Raw genomic sequence first — 24,440 nt, 5'->3', positions numbered from 1 at the left:
CTATGTATGTTATTGGTAATGCTTCCAGTCAACAGGTTATTAGTATGTAAGTTTCAAGGGAGTCATAAGTTACATGCAGATTTTCAATTACATGGGTGTCAACACCCCTAACCTCCATGTTGTTCAAGGGTCAACTGCATATAGTATATGATACAATATACCTATATATATGCGGTATTACTGTAGCTATATTATATAATAATTTGCCAGTTATATAATTATATATACTAATCATGTAATATAATTATATAATGTAGTTATAGTAACACCCTGACAGTCTTGCTAATAGATACTACAGGAAGAAAATATGTCTAACCAATAAAGGGCTCTCTGTGATTATTTTCTAGTGATAAGCCTAAGAGCTGATTTAAGTAGCTACACTCAATAGTTCACTACTAGAATGAGGCCTGTAAATACATTCCAATATGAAACTGAATAGACTATTTATCAGGATCCATTAGCTCAGGCTCTGCACTTTAAGTCAGTTCTCCAGAAATGGTAATAATTTTGTGTTTAATCAATGAACTTTACTGCTAAGTGTTCCTCAGAACCAAAGACATAGTATTTAGTGTAATCTGCTCAGACTTGCATAACAAAATACCACAGACTGGGTGAACAATGGAAATTTGTATTCCCACAGTTTTGGAGGGTAGAAGTCCTACATCCAGGTCCACATGGTCAGTTTCTGGTGAGGGCCCTCTCCCAGGCTTGTGGATGGCCACATTCTTGCTGTGTCTTTGCACAGGGGAGAGTGAGTAAGCTCTAGCATCTCTTCTCATAAGCATGCTAATCTTTTCAGATCAGGGCCCCAGCCTTAAGATCTTAACTTCTAATTTAACATTTAACTTTTAATTACTTCCTTCCTCAAAATGCAGTCACATGGGGGTTAGGCCTTCCACTAATTTTAGGGAGATACACACATTCAGTATAACAGATAATTATTTCAGTAACCATACTTAACTTACTTTTCAGGTTGATTGGTCATCTCCATTCCCTTTGTAAAAGGTGTACATACTTACGGCCTGACAACTGCTTGTGGCTAGAAGACACCTGGCTAGTCTGGCCCCTACTACTATTCCTACATGTTGAGTGGTGAATGTCTTAAGAGTCAGCAGTGTTGATTCTCAAACTTGTTCATACCTGTTGAACCTGTTATTGTGATTATATGACTTAACAAACTAGCAAGTACAAGTGAGAAAAGAAAAAGTTACTGTTTCTATGAAAACTAAATTGTTAATTTCTGGAAAAGATTCAATAGTTTTAAATATTGTTGTGAAAATACCTGACAAGACATTTATAAAAGATTAGAAAACACTAACATTCCAGGATTTGCACCGAGGTTGTTCCAGAAGTGGCTTTAGTTCTTATTCCACTTTTAAGAAACTGAGAGTGGATAATGCGACAAATGCATTAGGCATATTGTTTATGTAAACATGTGGTCACGGAATCCCTCAACTCAGCAGATTCAAAGAATAGATTTCAGTAAGGGCTCACAAACCATGTTCATTGACACATTTTATGATAAAATGAAAAGGCATATTTTCATTATTTTGAACTGCTTTCGCAACCAACTGCTTTTCCTAATGATTCTAATAAAACTTCTCTTACACTGCTGACCCAGGCTATAGGCTAAAATGGGGCATAATTAGTACACTATTAACTGACATAGAGTCTAAGCCACAGACAGAATCCCAGTCTTCAGCACTGTCTCCTTTGTTTGCACATCAGAATGGCCAGCCACTATATAAATAGAGGAGGCATGTGTGTGCATCAACCATCAGAAGGCTATGTTTGTCATTCATGCCATTAATTTTTTGAAGCAAGAAGGTAATGTGGTGAGCACACTAACAGAAACTGCTCCATAGAACCTCAGGACAAATAATCCCAGGGGGAAAAATCTCCTCTAGTATATTGTTTTTCCTTTAGCTGTAATGATTGAAAGGACCTTATTTTCATAACCTTTGCACCTGTAGTGTGTCAAGCACAGCATGATGATAAATACCAACAGCACTTTAGAGGCACATAGTGCCTTTCATCCAAGAAGTTCACGTTTTTCAAAAGATACTTTCTTTTGTCCTCACAGCACTACAATGGGGTACATAGGAGCGAATTCACATTTTCATTTTCAAAAGACACACCACACTTAAGGGAAGCTCAATTGTTTACTCAGATTCTCTTATGATTCATTCTATCAGTTCAATCTGTCTTCATCTCCTCCACTAGGCCCACAGATTCAGAAAATTCTCAGCATGCTCGGGTTCACCAGGCTCTGCTTATGACCCTCCACGTGTTTGCTGCCTGTGTTCTCTCTTCAGAGACAATGCTAAACAGCTGTTGGAGATTGCATCTCGGCCAGTGTCCTTATTCCCATGCCACCCCAGCAGGACCTGCAGTTAATCCAAACAGAACAGAGGTTGTGGGAGTGGGGAGAGCCACTTTACCTCAAATCTGACAGGGCAATGATTGCCTTGAACTGCTAACTGGTAAAATATTTTGCTGACTATAATGTTTCCAGGCTTGTCAGTGTTATCAGCATCACAGCGACAAATTCATTAAGTTGACTGAAAGGGCCCTTTGAATTCTCACCAGAATGGGCAGGTTGTATGTAATAGGGAATAATATGAATTTACGTTCATTAAGATTAATCTCTTGTGACTGGCTCCATTGGATTGTCTAACTGAAAATGACATGGGCTTACAGCAGGCATAATTAGAAGGAGGGGAAGATAGCACTGAGAACTTTCTAAACTGGTGTGAAGCCAGTGGTAGAACAAAAGAATCTTGGAGCTGGGATAAACATTGGAATCTATGTAGTCCAAGTGCTTATGTTATAGATTAAGAAATAACCAACACGTTTCTCATCAGGAACCCACTGGCATTTGAGTGGGACAGTTCTTTGCTCTGAGGGACTATTCCCACACATTGCAGGATGTTTAGCATCCTTGGAACCTGTCCACTAAATGCCAGTCACCCCTATAGTCCTTATGACAACCAAAAGCCCCCACAAACTTCCCAGTGTGAGGGAGTCATACCTCTCCCTATTGAAAACCTCTGAGCCAAAGCTCTCAGAAACAACCAGGAAGCATGTGGTAATACAAATGATTCACTGATAACACTCTTTAAAATTTAATGAGCATGAGAATCAACCAGAAATCTGGTAAAAATGACCAGAATTCAGACCCTGAATTCAATAGGTCTGGGATGGAGCTAAGATTCTGCATTTCTAACCACCTCATAGGTGATCCCAGGATCATTAATTCCTGGATCCCACTTTGAGTAGCAAGGAACCAGGGACCTAATTAAGAGGATGTCTAAACTGTCTTGGTGTCCTTACTGGTTCATTTCCCACCCAGAATTGTGGCTAAGGAATGCCACAAAAGGGTACCTGTTCTTTGTATGGGTTTTTGGTCTCCCATCCAAATACTTACCAGGTCAGGCCCTGCTTAGCTTCCAAGATCAGACAAGATCAGAAACATTCAGGGTGTATGGCTGCAGACTGTATGGGCTTTTCAGGAGATCTGCTCTGGGGCTTTGTCTCAGAGACTCTAGTTTGCTCCTGCTCCTGGGTGACCTGATGGCAGATTGTCTGCCATTCTGCAGAGCAGCCATCAGATTGCCTTTTTGTTTCCAGAGCTTGACTTTATGTAAGACCATACCTTATAATCACATGTCCTCATCCATCCAGCTGCAGCTCCTGGTAGCCCATATGAAATAAAAACCAAGGCCCCTGTTTACTAAGTGAGTTGGCAAAGGAGGATGGGGCCTGGGAGAGCCTCTGAGCTGTCACTTATCTTGGTGACAGAGCTGGCCAGAGCCAGTATTTCCTAACTCCCTGCTCAGAGATCCTCCCCAGTGGCCTATGTCCTTGTTTCCTTCTAATCCTATCATTACATGAAACTATGTGTCACACAGTACCTACTTAATTTACCAGGAACTGCCACCCATTGCAGTAAGAGTTTACCAGTCACCTTCCTGGTTGAAGCTCAATGTAGGGAAACACTCTTGCAATGTGTAGCAAATGATATACTGAAAAATAAGTTCCTGCAGGCATGGTTGTCATTCCCCACACCCCCACTCCTACCAGTCTCTGCATCAAAGGGCAATCAACATGGCATGTTAGAGAAAATGGCATGGAGAAAACATTTGTAAGTCATATCTGATAAAGGACTGACACCCAGAATATGTAAGGAATTCCAGCAACTCAACGACAAAGAAATCAACAACTCAATTTGAAAATGGGCAAAGGTCTTGAATAGATATTTCTCAAAAGATATACAAATGGCCAACAAGCACATGAAAAGATGCTGCTAGCAAACCATTAAGGTCATAGAAATCAGAACTGCAATGAGTTCCCACCTCACACCCATGAGGATGACAACTGTGTTAGTTTACTGAGGCTGCCATAACAAAATGTCACAGCCTGGGTGACTTAGCAGAAATGTATTTTCTCACAGTTTTGGAGGCTGGAAGTCCCCAGGGGTGGGCAGGTTCTCTTTCTTCTAAGGCCTCTTCCCTTGGCTTGCAGGTGGCAGCCTTTTCACTGTGTGCTCACATGGCCTTTCTTCTGTGTGCACACATCCCTGGAATAACCTAATCTCTTCTTATAAGGACGCTAGTCAGATCGGATTAGGGCTAACCCTTATGGTCTCATTTTAATTTAATTACCCTGTAAAGGCCTTATCTAAAAATACAGCTATATTGTGATTTACTGGGAGTTGGAACTTAAACATATGAATTTTAGGAGGACATAATTCAGTCAATAAACAGCTACTATCAGAAAAACAGAAAGTAACAAGTATTGGTGAGGATGTAGAGAAGTTGGAGCCCTTGTGCACAGCTGATAAAAATATAAAATGATGCAAGTACTGTGGGAAGCAGTATGGCAGTCTTCAAAAAACTGAAAATAGAATTATCCTGTGACTCGAGCAAGTCCATTTCTGGGTATATATCCCAAAGAATTGAAAGCATGACCTTAAAGAGATACTTGTACACATACATTCACAGTAGCACTATTCACAATAGTCAAAAGGTAGAAGCGGCCCAAGTGTCCAATGAGGGATGAATGGACAAAGAAAATGTGGTATATATGCAGTGGAATATTATTTGGTCTTAAAAAACATTATTCAGAAAGAAATTCTGACACATGTTACAACATGGATGAAACTTGACATTATGCCAGTCACAAAAAAAGATAGATGCTGTATAATTCCATTTATATAAGGCAGTCAAATTCCTAGCTACAGAAACTAAAGTGTAGTTGCCAGGGGCAGGGTCGGGGGGGGGGGCACAGACTGAGCAGTTGTGTTTAATGGGTATAGAGTTTCAAGTCTACACGTTGAAAAGAGTTCTGGAGAATGGCTGCACAACAATGTGGATGTACTTAATACTGTTGAAATGTACACTGGTTAAGATGGTAAATTTTATGTAGTGTATTTTACTTCAGTTAAAAATAAAACAAACAAAAAATAGTTATGGGGGTGATGGATGAGGAAAGCCATCGGAAAATGGGTGAGGGGGTGCCTGGCTATCTCAGTTGGTGGAGCATGCAATCCTTGATCTCAGGGTTATGAGTGCAAGTCACACATTGGGTATAGAGATTACTTAAAAATAAAAATATCGGGATCCCTGGGTGGCGCAGCGGTTTGGCGCCTGCCTTTGGCCCAGGGCGCAATCCTGGAGACCCGGGATCGAATCCCACGTCGGGCTCCCAGTGCATGGAGCCTGCTTCTCCCTCTGCCTGTGTCTCTGCCTCTCTCTCTCTCTCTCTCTCTCTCTGTGACTATCATAAATAAATAAAAATTAAAAAAAAATAAAAATAAAAAAAAATATCTTTTGAAAAAAGAGGGGCACCTGGGTGGCACAGTCAGCTAAGCATCCAACTCTTGGTTTTGGCTCAGGTCATGTTCTCAGGGTCGTGAGGTCCAGCCCCACATCGGACTCCATGCTCAGTTTAGAGTCTGCTTGAGATTCTCTCTCCCTGTCCCTCTGCCACTCCTGCTCATTCTTTCTCTTTCTCTCTCTCTCTCTCCCAAATAAATAAGTAAATCTTCTAAAAAATAAAAAGAAAATGGTTGAGGAGCTAAATAAGTGGATGAATGCAAATGAGAAAGTGGAAAATTTTAAATCCTTATAAAACTGTTTCATTACTAAATGGAGATGTTTTAAACTCCTAAATTCTGCTAATACAAATATATCTGTTCTTTTTTGATTACCCAGAAATCTGCTGCAAGGCAGGAATGGACTTCGTTAATCTTGACCTCTTCCCCAGGCTTTGCTCAGCAGGCCAGGCAGCATAATGCTTAGAATTAGACACTGCATTTGATGAGCAGTGACAAAGAAGCATCCCTAGGGGCTCCGGAGCTTCTCTAGCTACTGCTGCACATCTGCATGATTCTCTTTGGGAGCTACTAGCACAGGATCCTAAAGAGCTTTGTCCAGCTGTACTTAAATTAGTAACGAGAATAGCACAGAGATGTCAGCTTGCAAGCTATTCAGTCTGGAGATGGTTACACTGGTGGTGGTTGTTAATACAGTAGGTCATACCTCTAATGCTATATTTATATTTGTTGCCTAACAAGCCATCATCTTTGACATCCACCAGAAACTAAAGTCATTGCTTGTGTAAGGCCATGAGGAAGTAGGAAATACAAAACCCTTACAAAATTGTTTTGCATTCTAATTAGAGAAATTTTTCACTTGGATTTGGCTGATATTCATACCATCTGCCATTAACCCATACCATATTATGGACATAATCTTCTCTAAGATATAAATAAGAGAGTATGGAATTCACTTTAATTGAGTATTATTAACTTTTAATTAATTAAAATTTATAGATATGATCAGTAAGAGTGTTTCTTAGTGACAAAGTTATTTTATAAAATCACAATAAATGCTAGCATTTATGGAGAGTCTAAAAGAGATGACCAAGCTCAGAATGAGGAAAAGAGAAATTTATTTAAATGACAAAAACTTGAGTTCCTACTACACCCATATAGTTGTTGCTATGTTTTAAAACAGTTATTCCCATTACTTTAAATGTCCATTAGCAATTTAGTGTCGAGAAAGATTAATTCCATTTAGCAGAATAAAATTTTATCAAAAATACAAAACCCAATTCGATCACTGATCTTTAAGAGAGACAAATAAATATGCTTGACCACATACAGATAACAGTAACTATAATGGAAGGGTCTAGAATCATTTTATGTGATGACTGATTAATGAACCTAAGAATGCTAACTTAGAGAAAATATGAGAAATACAGGATTTCTATTTTAAAATATTTGCAGAATTACTGGGTAAAAGATACTTATATTTAGGGCACCTGGGTGGTTAAGCATCCAACTCTTGATTCAGCTCAGGTCATGATCTCAGAGTCAGGAAATGGAGCCCTGTACTGGGCTCCACACTCATTGGGGAGTCTGCTTGGGATTCACTCTCTCCCTCTGCTCCTCTCTCCACTTGCACACTCTCTCTTACACTCTCTCACTCTCTCAAAATAAATAAATAAATCTTTAAATAAAATGTAAGTTATATTACCATGGCACCAGTGGGTAGAAATATGACCACTGGATAATAAAAAGGAGAGTGTTTTTATTAAGTGTTTTAGTATCTTGGTTGATAGAAAGCTAAAAGTTCCTATGGCCAGGAGAATTTGTAAGTCACATACTTACATCTGCAAAATGTAATTTTGGTTTTTTTTTTTAAGTCTATCAGATTTTATCTAAAGCCTCCAATTGCAGGGGAAAAGACATTTTAGGGTAAATGAGGTCAGTTCAAGATCCCCAGAAGGGGGCCTTTTTCTCTCCAGAAGCACACCAAGGTGCAAAGAGCACGGGCTTAGAAAGTGACAAGCTGGCTGTGCAAAACTGCAAACCCTATATGACAGCTGCTGATGGAACGGGGAAGCCAGATGGGCAGGGTCTGGGGACATTTATCCACATACTCTTTCTTCTTCTCTAATGCCCCCTCTTGCTTCCAGATGATTATTATATATTCAGAGGATGGGAGGAATTGGGTCACTTATTCAGATCCTTCTTGAAAAATTTGACATTTTGCAGTGTTGTTTTATTTGAAGCTGCCTGTTTTATTTGAGGCAATGGAAGCTTCAGACTGCATTTCTAGTGGCCATATGGGTGAGAGTCATGGGGTGAGAGGGATGAGAGGAGAGGCTTTCACATACAGCAATAGCATTTCACCTTACTACCAATTATAGATGTTTAGCATGGCCGAACATTGCTCTAAGCACTTGACATTTAACGCTCATAACAGAGAAAGAGATATACATTTTAACTGCATTCTATAGAGGCTGAAAGTGAAGTCTGCAAGATTTACATCTCCAATAATAGTTTAAAAGAATAAGAACTGATATCTGAAACCATAATTGATCCAAAGCCTGTGAGTTATTATTTTTAGTTCTCATCTGTGCCAACCACTGCTGTGTGTTATCAGGAATACACCAGCTTTAAGCCACCACTGTGCTACCTTAGAATAGAGTGAGTCAGAGAATTGATAATTTTGTTTACCAGAGGCGTTCAGACAAGACTAGAAGACCATGTTGCTGAGATCGTTTCTATTGGACAGTAATCTATAGCATTCATTTCAAATACATAGAACATAAACCTTGAAGAAAATAATTATTGGGGCAGCCCAGGTGGCTCAGCGGTTTAGCTCTGCCTTTGGCCTGGGGTGTGATCCTGGAGACGTGGGATCAAGTCCCACGTCGGGCTCCCTGCATGGGGCCTGCTTGTCCCTCTGTCTGTGTCTCTGCCTGTGTCTGTGTCTCTCATGAATAAGTAAATAAAGTCTTTAAAACAAAAGAAAATAATTATTTATTCCAACCACCGCAGGAATTAAAAAAGCATAATTTTCCCTTCTAATTCCACAAAATGCTTGTTAAACTTTGGGTGCACAGTAATATTTATGGTTAGTCTGCCACAGAAACTGGATGTGGTTATGCTGAGGCTGAATCCAAAGCCAAGGAGAAAGATACCTTTCCCAAGGAACATCTTCAATATCTGAATGGTGTTGATGAAACTCTAGAGTGGTTGGACCTGCTGTTGGACTATGTACAACCTCATAAAAATAATTGGGACATATGAGCGATGGGGATTAGGCATAAGCAAACCATGTCTGAACTGCCTACTGGTTGTGAGAGGCCCAACCTGACACACTTTGGGGACGTGTCATGAAAGGCATGCTTCAATCACACAGTAATCCTGAATGACACCATGAGCCATAGCCTCAGATGGGCCATTGGGGCAATTCTGTTTGGAGTTCTTCTGCTCCACCCTCCTATTTCCAGAAGTGAGGGATGGCTCAGACTCACTGCATTTACTACCCTTGATGCATAATAACACAGGAATGCATCAGGAGATAATGACTGGCACTTCTGCTCTCTGCCTTTATACCAGGGAGTACACTGTTTTAATTATTAGCATGTGGAGGACTGTCAACTTGCAAAATTTATATATGCTTTGAGGATTACAACACCATAAAACCTAATGGTAAAGTCTCTCTCCTTTCCCTCATGATATTTTTGAATATGCCTATGGGTACATTTAACATAAAGCATACCACATGCACATTTGCAAGACATAGTAACAACTACTATTAAATGTAATAAATAACATTGACAACTGATTTGCTTCATCTGCCCATTTGACTAAAATGTTCCCATTTTGTGTTCTGTTTTGTGTTCCTCAAATCCTAAAGGGAATGTTTAAATAGATGACTCCTAAATGTAACTTCTCAAGCTTGAACCCTTACCTGAATCCTAGAGTCATATATGCAGTGCCTGATTGACATTTCCTTTAAAGTTAACTCTTGCCCACTTCCCCAAATCTATTTTTCCCCAATATTTCCCTCAAGACATAAATCTAAGTGTTCTTGATTTCTCCTTTCCCTGCAATTAATCTATTCATAAATCAGTTCCCCTCTCAAATATATCCTTAATCTATTTGTGTCTTTTTTGCTCTCTGCTGCTGCCATCATCCCAGCCTAGTACAAACTACCATCACATATACTCCAGGTTTTTGTAACACCTTCAAAATTGCTCTTCTACTTCTACTCTTGCTCCCTACCATTCTTTTTTCACAACCAAAACTATTGAAGAAAATAAATATACATAATATGAAATGTTCTCATGATCACCCCCTACTTAAAATCTTTCATGAGTTTCCATTATACTTAGTATAAATCAAAACTCCTCACCACTCCCTGTAAGATCCTATATAACCTGGCTTTCCTCCAGCCACATTTCAGATCATTCATTATGCTCCAGTACTTCCTTTTCTGTAAACTCACCAAAACTATTTTCACATCAGGGCATTTGCACATGTGCCCTCTGTCCAGAATGCTCTTTCCTCAGATCTTTGTATGACCTTAGGACCACTCAGGTCTTAATTTAAATGCCTGCTCAGAGGGGTTCCCTGATTCTCAGAGAGGTTCTCCCTCGGTCCATCACACTCTATCAGATTACCCTGTATGGATTATCCTATAGCAATTTCCTATAAAATGTTTCAACTAAATTGGACTTGTTTATTAACGTATATCTGTCTCCTACTATTAAAATATGAACCCTCTAAGGGTAGTGATCTGTTTGTCTTATTCACCAATGCATTCTCAGTGCCTGGAACAGAACCTAATGCACACAATAAATATTTGTTGAAATATCCGGATTTTCCTTGGAGCACAAAGCATGTTTCAAGGCAAGATATCTAGGTGGGGTACAGAGTCCATTTGCTTACTTATGATAAAAGGTGCAACCCAAAGATTCAGAGGCCACCTAGTTTGTTTTTCCAATAAATTCCTCTCTCAGTCTCATTAATATAAATTAAATGTCTGCCTCTTGAACATTAGTGATAATAGATGTTGCAAGTTCATGGAGTCTGACTACTGCTTTTCACAAAATACATAATCTGGACTATTAGGTATTTTTAAAATAGTGAAAAATTAACACCTATCAGGTTATTCTTTGGGAACACTAGTGTCATGGGACAACTTTTATATTAATTCTTATGGTCACTGACAAAGACTCTTTCCTTGACTAAACTTTTGTTACACTCCTCTGAGTCCTTCCTAACCAGGCCTCAACCTTTGCCTCTAGAGAACTTGTACCTTTCAGCACAAATGACTTCATCTACCTCCCACACTAAGACTTAAACACAAATATAGTTTTTATCAGCTTAAATCTGTGTTCCTAGCATAAGTACCTGAGTCTCCTCAAACTGCTATGCCTGAGAAAACTCAACATTGCTGAAAGAATTTATAGTCAGACGAAATCTGACTATAGACCCCTGACCACTCTTTCCTCGGAGCATTTACTTTAGAAAACATATGATTGTTAATCTTTTCTCTGTCTTTGGGATTGTATATTCTACAATCCAGGAATGTCTTTCAAAGAATATAGGATCATCCTTTTGAAATGTTATCATCAAGGATAGGAATAGGAGCCTAAATTTGACCCCCGTTAGCAGACACAGATGGGTTTACCACATTGGCCACCCACCCCCCAACACACAGTATCCTTCAGTACCTTTTTTTTTTTTTTAACACACCCAGAACTTAAAAGCCTCCTGCTTTCTGTTTTGCAGAATTTACCTACTTTACCTCAGTTCTATACTGAAATCTCTTTCCCAGGCTGCAGTAGCTCAGGTAAAATCTGTCTTGCAACTTTTAATAATGTATTGTCCCAGTTCTGGAGGCTTGAAGTCCAAAATCAATATAAGGCAGAGCTGTTTTCCTTTGGAAACCCATAAGGGAAACGCTTCCTCTTCCTCACTTCTTGTGGTTTGCCAGCAATCTTTGGCCTGAAATGGTGTAACTCTAGTATCTGCCTTTGTCATTAGATAGCATTTTTCCTGTGAATCTCTCTGTCTTCACATGACCATCTTCTTGCAAGGACATGGGTCATATTGGATCAGAGGATCTACCCTACTCCAGTATGACCTCATCTTAATTAATTGCATGTGCAATGGCCCTATTTCCCAATAAGGTCATAAGCTGAGGCACTGGTGATTAGGACTTCAATGTATCTTTTTGAGGGGCAACACAATTCAATCCATAATAATTTCTTTTTATTCCATAAGTATAACAAGGAAATAAAATAAGAAATATGAGTGCTAAATATTGAATTTATATAGTATTTCAGCTGACTTTTAATAGCAGATTTTATGTTTGCAATGAAATGGATATGTTTTCTAATAATGTATAGTCCCTTCAGGGTTTTTTCCTCTTCCAAATTGATTTTAATTTATTTTTTATTGGTGTTCAATTTGCCAACATATAGAATAACACCCAGTGCTCATCCCATCAAGTGCCCACCTCAGTGCCCATCACCCAGTCACCCCCACTCCCCACCCACCTCCCTTTCTACCTCCCCTTGTTTGTTTCCCAGAGTTAGGAGTCTCTCATGTTCTGTCTCCCTTTCTGATATTTCCCACTCATTTTTTCTCCTTTCCCCTCTATTCCCCTTCACTATTTTTTATATTCCCCAAATGAATGAGACCATATAATGTTTGTCCTTCTCCGATTGACTTATTTCATTCAACATAATACCCTCCAGTTCTATCCACATCGAAGCAAATGGTGGGTATTTGTCATTTCTAATGGCTGAGTAATATTCCATTGTATACATAGACCACATTTTCCTTATCCGTTCATCTTTTGATGGACACCGAGGCTCCTTCCACAGTTTGGCTATTGTGGACATTGCTGCTATAAACATCGGGGTGCACGTGTCCCGGCGTTTCACTGCATCTGTATCTTTGGCGTAAATCCCCAGCAGTGCAATTGCTGGGTCGTAGGGCAGATCTATTTTTAACTCTTTGAGGAAACTCCATACAGTTTTCCAGAGTGGCAGCACCAGTTCACGTTCCCACCAACAGTGCAAGAGGGTCGGTTCCCCTTTCTCCACATCCTCTCCAACATTTGTTGTTTCCTGCCTTGTTAATTTTCCCTATTCTTACTGGTGTGAGGTGGTATCTCATTGTGGTTTTGATTTGTATTTCCTTGATGGCCAGTGATGCGGAGCATTTTCTCATGTGCCTGTTGGCCATGTCTATGTCTTCCTCTGTGAGATTTCTGTTTATGTCTTTTGCATGATTGGATTGCTTTTAATGAAGCCATGGGCAGCAGAATATGCAACATGACTTAGAACATAGCATAGCAGGACGTAAATAGGAAGATAATTTTCCCGACGTCTCAGGGAAAGAGGTGATCTATATTTCTTTATAAACACTACTTTAAAGATGTAACTCTTCACAACATTCTCCAGGAGTTGGAGCCCAAGAGAACACACTGGGTACCCATGTCATCTGAGGGGATGTCAGAGGCAGTCTCTAGGGAGAAGTAGGGTGTTTCCCCATGACTAGCAGAGGCTACAGTAGCCCCTGCCTCTGCCATGAATGTCAGGCAGTGACAAGCAGCAGTGAGGGGACAGAGGAAACGGCAGCAATGCCTGGTAGCTCTTTTAGCATCTTCATCACAAATATTCGGTAGGATCCAGTTGGGGGCATTGTCACTAGGGCCAGAGAAGCAGAAGGAGCCTTCTCCTTCATGGGGCAGAGAGTGTACCTCTCTGCATGAAAATGGAGAGGAAGTGCAATGAGGAGCAAGGAGTGTGGGAACACAGGGCTCTCACAGTCTTGGTGACCTCAGCTGGGCCACAGCTGGGCATCATGAGCAGGTTAAACCCAGCCACTTTCAGGAGGAGGATGTGGGGCCTTGTCACTGACGGTTTTGGAAGTTTAGGTTCCTATCTGTTTCAAAGTTTTTCCCTACCAACTTAGCATTCCAGGAAATTTCTGAGCTGGAGTAGAAGGTCTGGTTGAAAGTGCTTTTGCAACCAATTTAGTACTGCTGCTCTAGGTCAGGACTCTCTTGCTTTTGGAATCTGTAATCCTTGTGACCAGCATAGTTTTGTTGGAGCTAAACACTGTGGTGCCATTTTTTGTGGCACACTGGCTTAAGAATCAGAGCAATGAGTAGGCAGACAGAGGTGTTACAGGCTTTAAGGCCTCTCAGCTGGTACATGGGGATTCCAGATTCTGGATATCCACATGTCCTGTCATCTTAAAACAGATGTGGTCAGTCAGTTTAGTGTCTGACTCTTGATTTCAACTCAGGTCATAATCTCAGGGAATCTGCTTCTCTCCCTCTTCTTCTCCCTCTGCCCCTCCCCTGCTCACAAATGCTTGCTCTCTCTCTTTCTCTCTCTCTCTCCCTCAAATAAATAAATAATCTTTTTTTAAAAGCAAGAACATTTTTATATCACTCAAAAATTTATGACAGTTGAAATTATATTTGAAAATGCTATCAGTTCATTCTTTTAAAAAAATATGTTATTTAGAGAGAGAGAACAAGAGAGAGTGCACAAGCAGAAGGAGGAGCAGAGGGAGAGGGAGAAGCAGACTCTCCAGCTGAGCAGGGAACCCAACAGGGGGCTTGATCCCCAGACCTTGGGATCATGACCTGAGCCAAAGGCAGACACAACTGACTGAGTCACCCAGATGCCCAATCAGCTTATTTTTTAAATTGACAAATGTAATAGTAAATTTCTTGCAGAGAATGGATTTTGAATCCAACCAAATTTTCTCTTCTGTTTTAAAGATTTATTTATTTATTTTAGAGAGAGAGGGAGAGAGAGACAGATCAGGTGGGAAGGGCAGAGGAAGATGGAGAGAGAATCTCAAGCCAACTCCCAGCTGAGCATGAAGCCTGACTTGGGGGCCCCATCTCATGACCCCACAATCATGACCTGAACTGAAACCAGGAGTTGGTTGCTTAACCAGATGAGCCTCTCAAGAACCACTCAATCAAATTTTCTCTTGATGAACAAGTATATAGTAAGGATAGTCATCCTGCAACTACCTTAGTGACTACTCAAAGTGTAGTTGATGCTATATATTTGAAGAAAGAATTTGGTCCTCTGATTGCTGCTCCAATAAGAGTAAATTACTTCTAATTTTCCTCCCACCACCAGCTCTATCTTTTGCTATATACAACCCCTCTTGGCCTTGTCAACCCAAATAAAGTGATAAACTGAGGCAAGCTCAAAAGTGTCAGAAAGATAAGTTTTCAGAAATTAGCAGAGGAATTGCAACTCAGGACATGTATGTAGTAAAAGTAAGCTGCAGGCAAGTCCCTTGAGGATTTGGGGAGGACTGTATTTATGGGCAAGGAATATAAAGAGAAGAGAGCTCAGTTAGAGTCTGGGAAAATCAAAAACAAGTGGAGACCAGCATTGAAAATTCCTGAGCAGACAGACAAACCAGTTCAGTCATAGAGACAAAGCTCAAGTCAGCCTGTTTTGTGAGACCAGCCGGATCGGGGTCATTTTTGTTCATGCCTCTTGTAGCCAAAACTAAGACTTCCTAAGGTTGACATGAGGCAGCCCCTGACCAACTTCTTGTCATTTAAGAAAATGCCAATATTATCCATTTTCTGTGAATCAGGCGTTTACCAGAAATCAGTCTTCCAGTACTTCAGTTTTATTTTCCTGAAGACACTGAGATTTTTCCCGTTTTATATCCTCCAGTTCTGTGTTAGACTGAAATTCTTTCTCGGGCTACTAGAATTGGTGTGCAGCTTGGCCTCTACCAGAACAACTCAATAGAGCAGTGAGTTCCATGTGTGGTGGGAGGGAGAGAGGCACACTTTCTGATCCACTCTTCTTACATGGCCCTCATAGGGGCACAGAATAAAAACGTTTTCAGTGGTGGCTATCAGCGAGGAGGTCCTGGACTTCCTTGCCTTGCCTGGGTAAAGCAATCAATGTTTCTTTGCTTCCTATTGGGAAGCTCTAAGGTAAAAGAAGTTGAGTCCTTTAAAAGGCAACTGGGGAAGCCATGGAAAAAATGAAAGACAGTGATGTCTGAGAACCGAGTAAGGTGTGGTTGCAAAGAGCTGATGATACTCTGGGTAGACAGGCATTGAAAAGTTTTCACAAAGAGGTTGGGGAAGAGGGAGACCTTAGTAGGAGTAGTGTTAGTCAAGTGGTAGGAACCCAAGCACAAATTTGCCATGGTTTAGTGAGAAGTGGGCACAATAGAGGTACACAACTCTTGTTGAAGCTGATTGCCTCGAGGTGTCTCTAAGCTTCCTGAATTTTTGTTTTGTATTGTCTTGGTAAAATGGGCAAAGACTAAAACCCACCCGATTGGATTGTTAAAAGGATTAAAAGAATTGACATGAAAACTTTCTAAAAGTTATAAAGCACCTGAAATTTATAAATATATCTGTATATTGTTAAGTATTTTTAGTTCTACAGAAAGCTTGTGATGCCATCCCCAACACCCCCATGAGGCATCACTTTTCAAATCTGGTCAAAAAAAAGTAGTGAATCAGAAGCAAGAGCTGGATGAAGCCAACATTTCTTGATTTTCTGAAGTGCTTAAATGGTTATGGAAGTAAAGGCCCTATAATGCCCTTAAGAAAAGAAAGAAAATCACCCCAAAGCCTATCTCTCAACAAACCATGAAATTTATTCTCTGAGAAGAAAATATTTTTTATTAATAGTGATTCGAATTTGGCAAAATGCTGTAAGGGGGCACCTGGTGGCTCAGTTCGTTGAGTATCAACTCTTACTTTTGGCTCAGGTCATGGTATCAGGGTCATGAGATCAAGCCCCATGTCAGGCTCCACACTCAGCTGGGAGTCTGCTTGAGATACTCTCTCCCTCTCCCTCTGCCCCTCTGCCGTTCATGCTTTCTCTCTCCAAAAATAAATAAATATAACTTTCAAAATGCTGAAAAGAAGCCAAAAGACATGATAATTAGTTCCCTGAAATTTTCAGAAAATATAAATTCTAGGCAAAATATTTTTTACATATGTGTATATATATATATATATATATGTAATAATACATATATTCAGTAATCTACTGGGGGTCTTGGAACATATCCTTCATGGATAAGTGGGGGCACCACTGTAGATTGCTGGAAGTTTCCCCCAGTGAACCCAGATCTACCATTTTAAGCCTATGTGAGATTTAAGCCTATGATGAAATGATGTCAGGCCCAGCTACATGTAATTGCGATTCTCTATCCTTAAATCCTGGATTTGGATCTACCTTTGAAATCAAACCATTTCACTTCAGCTGTATAACTCTGATTACAACTATGTAGACCCTTTAATAGTTGGTTTATCTTAAGAAAGCATTGAAACTATTTTCAGTATAATGAGACAGTATTTTTTTAAAATATTTTATTTATTTATTCATGAGAAACACAAAGAGACACAGGCAGAGGGAGAAGCAGGCTTCATGCAGGGTGCTCAATATGGGACTCAATCCTGGGACTCCAGGATCATGCCCCAGGTCATAGGCAGGCGCTAAACTGCTGAGCCACCCAGGTGTCCCAATAAGACAGTATTTTGAATGACTATTTCCAACTTTTTGAAAACTTATGTTAAGGCAAAAATTGCACTAAAGTTAAGTAGGCAAAAAAGACTTTATTCAAGGTTGTTGCAATAGGGGAGAGGATATGTCAGAACTAACTGGGAACTTAACTTCACTCAGGTAGAAAGGCAGGGCTTTTAAAGGGCTGGGCTGAAGTAGTGGAAAAGTACTGGAAAATACTGGGGGGAAGCCATAGGCCATCAGTGTTTGCTAATTGGCTTTATCCAAAGGAAAAATAAGCTCATATCTTTATGACAGGAGATAGTTTTGTAACCTGGAGCAAGAGCCACAGGGAAGTTAGGCTCCAAGACCCTCCCACAAGACAGGAGTGCTATCTCCTTTGATGATTACATTTCAAAGAGATGGTTCTCGGGATCCCTGGGTGGCGCAGTGGTTTGGCGCCTGCCTTTGGCCCAGGGCGCGATCCTGGAGACCCGGGATCGAATCCCATGTCGGGCTCCCGGTGCATGGAGCCTGCTTCTCCCTCTGCCTGTGTCTCTCTGCCTCTCTCTCTCTCACTGTGTGCCTATCATAAATAAATAAAAAAAAAAAAAATTTAAAAAAAAAAAAAAAAAAAGAGATGGTTCCCAAGTCATTGTGAAAGATATTTCTGGGCTGTAAAACCAGCAAGATGCTTTTAAAAGACTCCATATATCCCAAAGCTTCAAACAAATGATTTACAATTACCAGTTTTCTGAAGAAAATGACCTAAGAAAAAGGAAGTCAGGGGCCCCAGTGTAAGGAAGAAGCCTGTCTAAAGAGTAGTCAGGTGGAGGGGAAAGATTAAGGCCATCTTTGTTGTTGGTCACATAATAATTTTCATATAATATTGAAATAATTTTTGCTCAAACTATTTACTCAGTTGAATGGCAAGATCTATTTTTTGTTTTCTGCAATGAAAATGCCGTCTGTTTTGATTTTTGCAAACTTAAAATTAGCACCGCCCAATAGAACATTCTGTGATGAGGGGAATGTTCTATTCTGTCCAATCCAAGAGCCACTAGCCACAAGTGCCTACTGAGTGCTTGAAACATAGTTAGTGACCCTTTGGAACCAAATTTTTAATTTTAATTGATTAAATTTGAATAATCACATGTGGCTAGTGGCTGCCATATTGGACAATGCAGCCTCCAAATCTATCTCACTATCATTTTATCTGAAGAAAAATTGCTACTACTATTGGGACACCTGGGTGGCTCAATCAGTTAAGTGTCTGCCTTCGGCTCAGGTCCGGATCCCAGAGTTCTGGGATCTAGCCCCCCACTAAGACCCTATCAGCCCTCCATTGAGCCCTAACATTGGGGATTCCCTGCTCATTGGAGAGCCTGCTTCTCCCTCTCCCTCTGCCTGCTGCTCCCCCTGGTTGTGCTCTCCCTCTCTCTGTCAAATAAATAAATAAATAAATTTTTAAAAAGAATATTTTAAACAAAATAAAAGAAAAACTGCTACTACCATATGTGGTATCTATGACCTGGGTCATTCTTCAAGGAGGAGCTATCAGTGGAGCATGGAAATACTTATATTCACTTTGCAGGATGGTGGTGAGAATCAAGTGAGATATTGTATGTAAAGCGTCTACCAAAATGCCTTCTACAAAATAGATACCCAACAATGTTAGTTTCCTTTTCAGTCTCCTTCAGAGGGGCACATAATCCATGTGGCCTGGTCTTTACAATTTAGAACACAATGAACAGTTGGGCCACGGTTACATGGATGTTTAGGAACAGATGTGTTAATGTTTCCTTGTTACAAGGCACAAATGCTCTTGCTCTTTTGTGATATACAGGAAGTTAGTTAATCTTAGACACAATCACCTTTATACTGACTCAAATAAAAATGCCAAATTTTAAAATCAGAAATTGCAAGCATTTAGGTTACTCTCAATATTAATTTAATATTAATGATCTATTTATGATATTATGGCACTCCTTCCCATGGAAGAGTTAAAATAAACAAAAGCTATGTAAAGATTAAATCAGAACATGCATCCTCTGAAGATTCCTCTGATCTAAAGATGTGAATTTATATTGTATAAAAATATGTGTGTGTGTGTTTTTAAAAGAACTTTTCTACTGACAGTGAATTATATATTTAGAAATGTGGGATACACAAAGGAGGAGAGAAAAAATAGCATATATAATAGAGGAAAGAGAATAATTTTGACAAATGTGTTTCAGCAGAATATGAGGATCTTGACATACTGAAATTAACTTTACTCTGAATTGAAACTGCTGTAGCCTAAGACATCAGGAATTCCACATTATTAAGCTATAGATACACATCTGGCTTCTCCTAGATACTGTTCTCTCCTATGTCTGACTTTTTCTCCTCTGTTGATTACTATCATGTATTTTTTTAAAAGATTTTATTTATTTATTTGAGAGACAGAGAGAGAACATGAGTAAGAGGGGAAAGGGGGAGATGGGAGGGAGGAGGGGCAAGCACCCCCTGTTAGGTATTTTCACTTGTATTCAATAGTGTCATCCCAATCTTCCCTTGGGAATTTTACAGTGATAAGTTGCCTCAAGAGTTGGTAATATTTTTATAACTTGATTAGTGTGTTTATATAAAAGAATAATTATTTTGAATGAACTACATTTACCCTTCTGATTCAAAAGTTTGGAATGTTGCATTCAGCCAAAAGCAGAGTAATGTAGCATCTGATCTCAGATCACACCACATTGATGCTTAAGAATAAATCAATTTAGGGGTGCCTGGATGGCTCAGCTGGTTGAGCATCTCATCTGCCTTCAGCTTGGGTCATGATATCTGGGTTCTGAGATCAAGCCCCTGTTGGACTCCTGCTCAACAGGGAGCCTGCTTCTCCTTCCTCTGCTGCTCCCCTTACTTGTGCTTTCTCTCTCTCTCTCTCTAATAAATAAATAATTAAAATATTTAAAAAAAAGAATAAATCAATATAGCAGTTTATTTCATTGATCTAAGTATGGAGATGTCATATACTGCCTTGTTATCCTGAATCTTATGCCAAGTAGATATGACCCATTACTCAATAGCTTAAAAGGTTTCTTTTGTTTAAGCAAAACTGACTTAAAACAATACAATTTTACACAATGTAGAAATTATAAGGTTATCATTTGCTACATACCACTAAAATAAATGCTAATAATCCATTTGAGATATTTAGTTTACAAAATAAAGATATTTAGTTCACAGAATAAAATAAGACACAACTACAGATATTCCTCAATTTATAATAGGATTACATCCCGATAAACCTATCATCAATTGAAAATACCATAATTTGAAAATGCATTTAATACACCTAAGCTACTGAACATCATCCCTTAGCCTCGCCTCCCTTAAATACGCTCAAAACTTACATTTTTACATTACATTAGCCTACAGTTGGGCAAAATCATCTAACACAAATCCTATTTTTTAATAAGATGTTGAATATCTCATGTAATTTATTGAATATTGTACTGAAAGTGAAAAAGACCCACATGGTTGTGTGGGTTCAAAATGTCAATTTATTGGTTATTTACCCTTGTGATCTAATGGCTGACTGCACAGCATCATAACAGAAGATGTAGCACATATCACTAGCCCAGGAAAAGATCAAAATTCAGAATTCAAAGTAGTTTTTACTGAGTGTGTATTGCTTTTGCATCATTGTAAATGATGTAGGAATGAGTTAGGGGCAGACAGGGCTAGGCAGGGGAAGATAAGGGAAAGGCCCCAAAGTCAGGCTCTTACCCATCTCTAGGGAACAGAGGTAAGACAGTAAAAACAGAAAAACTCCAAATTGTTAGGGAGTATTCCCCTTTAAAGGCTATTAGGCTCACAGAAACTCCAGATGTAAAAAAATTATGGAGAAGCTCTTAACCGGAGAGAAAGGAACATCTTGTTTGTGCTCATGATATTTAAAAAAAAACCTCTTGTTTGTTACAAGTTCACCATGTTTGTTCTAAATATCTACGCTGATATATATTTTTTAAAGGTTTTATTTATTTATTCATGACACACACACACACACACACACACACAGAGAGAGAGGCAGAGACACAGGCAGAGGGAGAAGCAGGCTCCATGCAGGGAGCCTGATGCGGGACTTGATCCCAGGTCCCCAAGATCACCACCCAGGTCGAAGGCGGCACTAAGCTGCTAAGCCATCAGGGCTGCCCTCTACGCTGATATTGATAAGAAATTTACCAAGTACCCGGTCATCTTCCTATAAAAGACCATAAAAGCCCTCGGTGGCAGCCCTCAATATTGATACAGCTCACTTCTGAGGACTTTCTTTGTTTCTCTGCGTAATAAACCTCTATCGCTTTGCTCATCTGTGAAATTCATTCTTCAACTCCATGAGACAAGAACCAAACTCTCCCGTATCATAAAGACAAAAAATTGGAAGTCAAACCATCATAAGTCAGGACCCCTGTGGACAGAACAATGTCTCCTTTGCCAGAGTTGAACATAGAAACAGTAAGTAAGGAAACAACATTTGCCTGGTAACTTTTATGTGCCAGATGCACATATGAAAAAGGGTCTTTTAATCCCTTTATTTATTTATTTATTTATTTATTTATTTACTTACTTACTTATTTATTTATATTGGAAACCTCCAGAGAGTTTTCCAGAGTGGCCGTACCAGTTCACATTCCCACCAACAGTGCAAGAGGGTTCCCCTTTCTCCACATCCTCTCCAACATAATCCTGTTTTTAAAGATATTTTTAGTTCCTATCTACCTTGCCCTGAATTTGTTTGACTTTTTCACTGACAACCATTTCATGACTCTTTTGGATACCACAAGTCACCTTTGTGTTGTGATGACTGACTAAACATGCTAATATTTTATATTCTACAAATGCATAACTTGCTTTCACTTTTAATTTTTGTATCAATTAAAAAGCATATTAGTTTCTCACGGTTAGCTACTGTACTCAGCATAGAATTTTAAGTACATCCTATAGGAATATCCTTATTTATAAGCATTAAAGAGCAAAACCAAAAAAACTAGCAAAAATTGGTAAGTTGGGAAGTGCTTAACATTTCCAAAAAAAATTCTCTCACATAGTTCCTTATGATCATTTGGAAGCCTTGATATATTGCTAACCTCTGTATCAAAGATAATCTCTTTGCAGAATATCTTTTCTTCATGGATCTAAACGTAACTCCTCTCAAACACCTGAGTTAAAGATTTATGATTAATGAATTATTCACCAGTATCTGATTTACATTGATCTCGTAAAAGAAACTTTAGTTTCGATTAAAAAAAAATGATTCTGAATATATTCAAGGTGTAAGGTAATATGTAGCTTCCATAGAATGTATTCTCATTTTGAAGTGATTTGTATCAGCTAATCCTATAATGGCTAATACTGTAATAGGCAGACTAATTCTTTCCAAGAATGACTCCTGGCACATTGCCAATATTCTTTATTCTTTGTTTGACTCCTTTTCATAGTTTGTGAAATGAGCTTTGCTTAGATATTCATCTGGAACAATTATCACTGTAATCACTGTACAATTTACTTCCTTTATTGAAAACTTTCCATTTTAGTTTCAACGTTTTAGTTTTTATTTTTACCTGCAGATTATAGGAGTGATTACATTTGAAGCACAAATCTACTTCTGCATGAACTTTCCACAGCATCCAGCTAGGATTAAGGGATAATGTCTCAGCAAGTGTGTAAGTTCACATTCTTGGGTTCCCAGTGACACTTTCAGAAAAGTTTTCTTTTCTTCTTTGTTATTTGCAAAATAAAGAAATCCTGTTACAGAATCAGTTCCTATTATGAATGGGCTGATTCTATCATAGAATCACAGAATCTTAGAGTTGGGTCTAGTCCAACATCTCACTCAGTTCAAGAATCCATTATCTAGCATAATTTAGCACCCTTGATGGATGACCATCTAACCTTAGCTAGCACCCTTGATGGGAAGTTCATCTCCATAAAAATTTTGCTCTTTTTATGGTATAGCACAAAGCCCACTGGATTTGGAAACAGGCTGGATTATAAGCCCAGTTCTAGCAATGTGGGGGTAGCTCAAAGTTACTTTTTCTGAGCTTTGACTCCATTGCCTATTTCTGGCATATAAGTGCTCAAAAGATAGCTAATGATAAACTATGAAGAGAAAACTAGTTAATGTAGAATATGCTTAGTGATTGATAGCCACTCCCCCCTCCCACACTATTCTGTTCCCACAGAAAGAAAATCCTTTTTTTTTTTTTTTTTCTGGTAAGCCCAAATCTGCTTCCCTATAAGTTAATTCATTAAAAAACCAGTTATAGGAACCCTGTTCAATGTACTGTATAGAACTGTGAACAGGGTAGAAGGAACCTCATTCTCAAGGAATTTATATTCTAGTAAGAAAACAGACCAACAGGGATCTCTGGGTGGCGCAGCAGTTTGGCGCCTGCCTTTGGCCCAGGGTGCGATCCTGGAGACCCGGGATCGAATCCCATGTCGGGCTCCCGGTGCATGGAGCCTGCTTCTCCCTCTGCCTATGTCTCTGCCTCTCTCTCTCTCTCTCTCTCTCTCTCTGACTATCATTTAAAAAAAAAGAAAAACAACAACAACAAAAAAAAACCAGACCAACAGACAATAAGTAAATGAATTAAGTTTACAGGGGGAAAAAACATCAAGTGAATAGATAGTGATAACCCATTATACAGAAAATTAAAATAGGGTAATATACTTGTTACGGGGGGGGGGGGGCTACTTCAGATAAACATTGCTGAGGAAATCTCATGCTGAAATCTGAATGACATTTCTAACCCTTGATCCTCATTATGCTCCCTGGAGCAGCCCAGGAAAAAAACTTATCAAATTTTCAAAGGCAGGGAGGCCTGGGTGGCTCAGTTGGTTGTCTGCCTTTGGCTCAGGTCATGGTCCCAGGGTGCTGGGATCCAGCCCCAGGTCAGGCTGCCTGCTCAGAGGAGAGTCGGCTTCTCCCTCTCTCTCTGCCCCTCCCTCTGCTCATTCTCTCTCTCACTTACTCTCTTTTTCTCAAGTAAATAAAATCTTTTAAAGAAAAATTGTTGAAGGCAGCTGGTATGTATTCCCTTAGATTT

This window comes from Nyctereutes procyonoides, unplaced genomic scaffold (genome assembly GCF_905146905.1).
Source record: "Nyctereutes procyonoides isolate TBG_1078 unplaced genomic scaffold, NYPRO_anot_genome, whole genome shotgun sequence".
Lineage (NCBI taxonomy): Eukaryota > Metazoa > Chordata > Mammalia > Carnivora > Canidae > Nyctereutes > Nyctereutes procyonoides.
Note: the sequence above shows the minus strand (reverse complement) of the source record.